The sequence below is a fragment of the Talpa occidentalis genome, unplaced genomic scaffold, assembly GCF_014898055.3.
Source record: "Talpa occidentalis isolate TD23 unplaced genomic scaffold, MPIMG_talOcc4v2.1 talOcc4.13, whole genome shotgun sequence".
Taxonomy (NCBI): domain Eukaryota; kingdom Metazoa; phylum Chordata; class Mammalia; order Eulipotyphla; family Talpidae; genus Talpa; species Talpa occidentalis.
In genome coordinates this window covers 99,418,012-99,423,905 of record NW_023601322.1, presented here as the reverse complement: position 1 = coordinate 99,423,905, position 5,894 = coordinate 99,418,012, and the positions used below count along the sequence as shown (strand labels likewise).

Here is a 5,894-nt window from a genome sequence, read left to right as displayed (position 1 = left end):
TTCTGACAGCTGCTGTGGACACTGGCTAATAACACTTGATGGCTGTCCTTTTATTTAGGGGTGGTCTTTGGTGCAACAGAAGCTGACACACCCTACATGTATGCCCGCAAAGGAAGCCAGGCTTTGGCCAAAATCAGCTGTAACTGATTTTCTGAGTTGGCACTGCTAGTTTATACAGGTCAGGTAGTCTTACTCTGAAACATCACCAGCCAGGACTACCGTCCCCAAGACCAGCAGGGGCCCCCTAGTTTGTCGACTTCCTTTAGCACCATTGCCCTCAAGCTCACCTTGCATGCTGTGTCCAATGGCTCTCCCTAAACTCCATTTCTGTCACATCCCCTTCAGAATCTATAGTAACTGCATTGGCAGTGGGCGTGGTGTGGTAACATACATCTGAAGAGGTGTGAACTATAACTCTGAATCACATCCAGCGTTGGAAACCAATGTTATCTCAATTAAAAAAAAGAAGAAAACACTACGATGGTCTCAGTGCAGACACAGCGAGACAGCTTATGCCAGTTTAGCAAACGCTGAGCAGAATCGCCATGCCAGAGGCTGCAGACGCAATAATGAGTAAGGGACGGCACTGACCCTGGAGTTTTTGGTCTGCAGGGCAGTCAGTGGTCTGGCTGTCTTGGAGGAGGACCGTGCTTCACCAATATTTGCACCCTGGCTTGCAGAGGCACATCACGAGGCGGAAGCTCTCTCTTCAATGCAGACGCACGCTGAGGCCAGCCATCTGTGATGCAACTTGTTACTCATTGTGTGAACACGCTGAGGTTTGTGACTGAGTCACTTGCTGAAATAAGTTAGACAGGACTGAGAGCTCTCTCTCACCCAATGTCAATATGTCATTCCCTCCTGACCCCGAGGGTGGAGTAAAGCCTCGTCCTCACCCAGGAGAGGTCTGGTCCTTGCCCTCGGCTCCTGGGAAATAACCTAAATTCTTGGCACTTCCCAAGGGATAGGAGCATCTTTGTTATTCGTGGTGAGTCCCTCAGACCACACTTGACAGATGATGTTACCAAGGCCATGCATGGCAGGTCCCTTGGGTGCCATGCTATCCCCCAAACTGTGGGGACACGGGGGGGGTGAAAATAGAGTCCACTGTGTGGGCACCTGGCCAAGCAGTTCTCCTACATTGTGAAGTCCCAGGACAAGCTCCAGGCACCCAAGCTCTGCCCAGCTTCCCAGGATTAAAAACTCCTATGTGTATGCTGAGAGCGTGGCTCATCCTAAGGACAAAAGAGGCTTCATATTGGGCTACTGGGGCCCTCCTCGTGCCTCCCCACACTGGTGGGTTTGAATCTATAACATCTTCCTGTAATAAGCCATACGTTTTTGTGCCACAGGCTTCAGTGGATTATGCCACTCTTTCAAGTGAATCCCCAGCTGTGAGGAGTGTTTTGGGAACCCCCTCACTTGCAGCTGGCACCAGACATCAGATGGTTGTGGTGGAACCTGTTCTCTAGCTTTGTGGCCTTATTCCATGCAGTGTCTGAAGGCCTAGGAGAACTGGAACCTGGGGTGTTGTCCCTGTGACCCTGTAGCTTGGCTGACTGGGGACTCTCCCCGATGGGAACAGAACAGGGACTAGTCAAAGTGCACCACTGATGGTTATATGTATCCCTGCAGCACGGAGGGATGTGCTTCCCTCCGCGAGTCCTGCGAGAAGGAAATGACTATGGGGAGACAAGTTCATGAAAGTAGAAACTGTCCGAACCAGCGATTCTTATTTTGCACAGCAGTCTTTAAAGTGGACAGTTACAGAGCCTGGTAAAAATCTCTAGTTTAGAAAAATCCTGGCAGGCTGCTGCCTATCATGCAGATTTGGAATCAGAAGTCTTTCTGGCTACCTGAGTTTTAGATTCTTTTTTAGTCACTGACTTTAAGTTTCTGTCTGGGATGAGGATAAAACAAGGCATAGGTTAGGGAACTAGAAATTTTAAATGGAAAATCCGTATCCTATGAAAGTGCCTGATAAATCTTTATCAGTGCCTGATAAAGTGCCTGATAAATCTTTCTTCAGGCTTAGTTTAAGGGAACAGGTCTGTAAAATGACGAAATCACTTCCACTTGTCTGACCTCATCTTCAAGAGACACTTTTATTACAGTCTTCCTTCCAGGCAGCAAATTTCCAAAGTGCTTTGTTTGTTAGAAAAACAAAACAAAAAAACAAACTTCTTTCCAAAGTCCAATGTTCTGACTGAGGAATAATCGTAATGACACCTGATCACCAGGCCAGAGCGCTCTGTTTCCCAAGAAAAGCATCGAAATTTTGGCCAAAAACATGCTCAACAGTAAAACATACATGGGAGTGAAAAGTCATAGTGAAACCTGCCAGGCAAGAACCTCCCAATTAAGGATCAGTGGAGATATTAATTAACGGAGATATTAATTAACAAATTACATTCATATAAAATCGCATCCCTTCACACATCACTGGCTGTCTTTTAAAGGGATGTAAGTGATGCAAGAGACACAGTTTCAGTCCTTATTCCTTCACTCCTTCCTGGGAGCCAAGTCGCTGGGTTTTCAGGGCAATGCCAGTGGGGGTGGGCCATGGGCGATGGCAGTCATGACCCTGTGAACACCCCAGATTATTCCTCCATTCAGCAGTTCTTATGCACACTGGAGTGGGCTCGTGTTTCCAGGTAAAATTTCCCCCTTGTTTCACCTTTTCTTCCTGCTAATCCACAGGGGTGAGACGCTGCTCCCTGCCGGGAAGGACGCCCCTGACAAGCAGTGACTTTCTGCAAAATAATTTTTGGCCTTTGTCTCCCAAACCTAGAGCCTAGGAGGGAGAGAGCATTATGGATACAGGTAAGAAGCTTTAAGAAGCTTAAAAGGAAAAATAGTTCTTTTCCACTGAAAAAGGATTCCTGCATGGTGGTGGTGGTGGGTGGGTAGAGGCCCAGCAGGAGGGCCTGGGAAGGCCTCTGGAACAGCAGGCCAAGGACGAGGGTTGGGGTGACCAGGGCTCTACTGAGAGTCTGCTCCCCAAACTCGGTCCAGAGGCCACTGAAGCTGACCCTGAACAGCCCGAGTCAGCAGGGAAGACAGATGTCTGCTTGATACACCCTATCAGACATGGGGTTAGAAGGCCACCCCTCCTAGCTCCCAGTCTACAGTCTTGGACTGTGCCTGGATGTCGAAAAAGCCCCAAGGTTGCTGCTTTGGAGGACAAGGTTCCCACCAGAAACCTTCCAGAGCACATCTGGAACACTTTCGAGATGCCAAAAACAAAAAAAGAGACCTTATTTTTAGTTCACCTGGGCTCTACAGAGTATGAGAAAGAAAAGTGCTCAACTTTCAACGTTTCAAAAGTGGCCATAACATACTATGGAAATCATTAGCAAAGAGATGATGAAACTAAAGGCATGATATTTAATCTATAAATTTATTTTCTTAGTATTTTTTAAAGATTTATTTATTTATATAAGAACCGGGGTATAGGTTAGATGTGCGGGAGGGTGAGAGAATTCACCAGAGACAGAGCGGGGAACAGAACAGGCAGACTGATGAAATACACTGCTGAGGGGAGCAGCAGGCGAGACAGGAGAGGTCTGCCATGCCATGTGGTTATCTTCGTGGCCGGCGGAGATTGAACCGGCAATGCAGAGGCTGCAGACAGCTTCACAGTGCTGCGCTCAACCACCTGCACCACCAGGGGCCCAATCTATAATAAATTTAAATTCATAAATATTTGTGCAGACCAAATCCTTGGGAAAAAACTCACTGTCTGATTTCAAACATTTCAGAATTTTTTTCTGGCATGACTTAATCTTTTTTTTTTTTTAAGAAAAAAATTTTTTTAAAGATTTATTTACTTATTTTATACAAGAACCAGGATACAGGCCAGATGAGCGGGAGGGCGAGAAGACTCACCAGAGACAGAGCAGGGAACAGAACAGGCAGACTGACAAAATACACTGCCGAGGGGAGCAGCTGGAGAGGCAGGAGAGGTCTGCTGCACCATGTGGGACCCTCGCTGGCCAGTAGGGATCGAACCAGCGCTGCAGAGGCCACGGGCAGCTTCACAGCATGGTGCTCAATCGCCTGCACCACCAGGGGAGGCCCCTGGCATGACTTATCTTTGGATAAGAAACAGGGAGATGCCAGCGCTTTCTCTTTGACGTTTTCACAGAAGTTTCATGCCTATGATTTCTCTTCCAGAAAACAGCAGGATGTTCACAGCCACTCTGCTGACCTGTGACCTAGAAGAGCCTATTTTCTTAGCTTGAAGTGTCACAGAAGAGAGAGCACAAGAGAACATGGATTTCCAAGCTGGTATGGACAATAACCCAAGGTCACGTGTCTCTCTAGACTGTACTGCCTCATTTTAAAACATACTTTTTTAAATTATTGTTTTTATTTTAATTTTATCTTTATATTCCCCATACAATTGCAACCCCCTTATTTTGACCCCAATCGCTCCTTTCCCTGCCCCCCACCCCCCATAGAGTGTCTCTGGTTCATAGTTGTTTGTTGATTTTGATTTTCACTTTCTTATAGTTATTCTTTTTCCTGGTCCCTTATTTAAGTTTCCTAGATTCCTGCTATGAGTGAGACCATCCGGCATTTTTCTTTTTCTTTCTGGCTTATTTCGCTGAGCATGATCCCTTCCAGCGCCATCCATGTTGCTGCAAATTACATGTGTTTATCTTTTTTGAATGCTGAGTAATATTCCATGGTGTATATGGACCACATCTTCTTGATCCAGTCATCTATTTTTGGGCATTTGGGTTGTTTCCAAAGCTTAGCTATTGTAAACAGTGCTGCTATAAACATAGGGGTGCAGGTGCTCTTTGGAATTGATGATTCTGTGTCCTTTGGGTAAATACCTAGGAGTGGAATTGCTGGATCATATGGAAGCTTTACGTTAAAACATACTTTTAAAACATACTCTACTAGGCCTCCCTGGTGGCACAGATGGTTGAGTGCCACACTGTGAAGCTGTCTGCAGCCTCTGCAGCACAGGTTCGATCCCAGCCAGCCGGGGAGAATCCCACATGACGAAGCAGACCTCTCTGGTCTTGCCTGCTGCTCCCCTCAGCAGGTATTTCAGTCAGTCTGCCTGTTCTGTTCTCTCTGGTGAATCCTCTCACCCTCCCGCGCATCTGGCCTGTACCCCGGTTCTTGTATAAAAATAAATAAGTCTTTGAAAAAAAATTAAACATACTTTTCAGTCCTTTATTGTTTTGGAAACCCAGCTAATATAAAACACTCTATTGTGCTTTGGGAGTAATAATCTGGAGAGATGAGAATGTCAGCCCCCGGGATGCAAGCTCAGGAAGCAGGCAAGGCTGCTGTGCGGACAATCACTGGAGCCACCTTGTCGGGGAGACAACACAAACATGGGCAAAGAACCGGGGACCCAGAGGAGGATGTGACTGTGTTTCTGCCCTTAAGACAGGTGACAAGAAGGCAACAAAAAGGGCCTCTGCGAGTGTTGTCTGGGTTGAGACTTGAAGAGTGTGGTGTGGGTCCCAGGAGGGGTGACGGGAGCCTCCCCCAGACACACCACCCCGCGAGGACAAGGGTCTCGTGAGAGCGCATGTCCAGGGCGTGCTGAAGGAGCAGGGCGTTCACAGAGAGGCCAGGCAGGGGAAGGCAGGTGAGCGAGGATGAGAAGGCAGGAGACTGTTCAGGTCCCAGATTACTTTAAGCTTCATTTCTGACATTTATTCCTCAGTGTGTCTCTCTGTTGGAGCAGTTGACAACTTCGAGGTAATGAGGAGTGCCTAGTTTAAAACTGTTTCAGCCAACACATACTTCCTTAGTTGCTATTTTAAGAAGCCTGGCAAAGCAGATACAAGAGTTTCCTCAGACCTTCTACAGCACTGATGTGCGAAACCATCATCATACATTTGAAGTTTCTCCTCACTGTTCAA

The 5,894-nt window shown here is 47.0% G+C and overlaps 1 long non-coding RNA gene across 1 annotated transcript; it reads left to right on the top strand.

Annotated features, from left to right (window-relative positions):
* Nucleotides 1-820: 820 nt before the first annotated feature.
* On the top strand, nucleotides 821-4,341 carry LOC119242774 (uncharacterized). The gene is made up of 3 exons (XR_005124573.1): nucleotides 821-988; nucleotides 2,701-2,823; nucleotides 4,177-4,341. It is a non-coding gene; the product is annotated as an uncharacterized LOC119242774 (long non-coding RNA).
* Nucleotides 4,342-5,894: the final 1,553 nt, after the last annotated feature.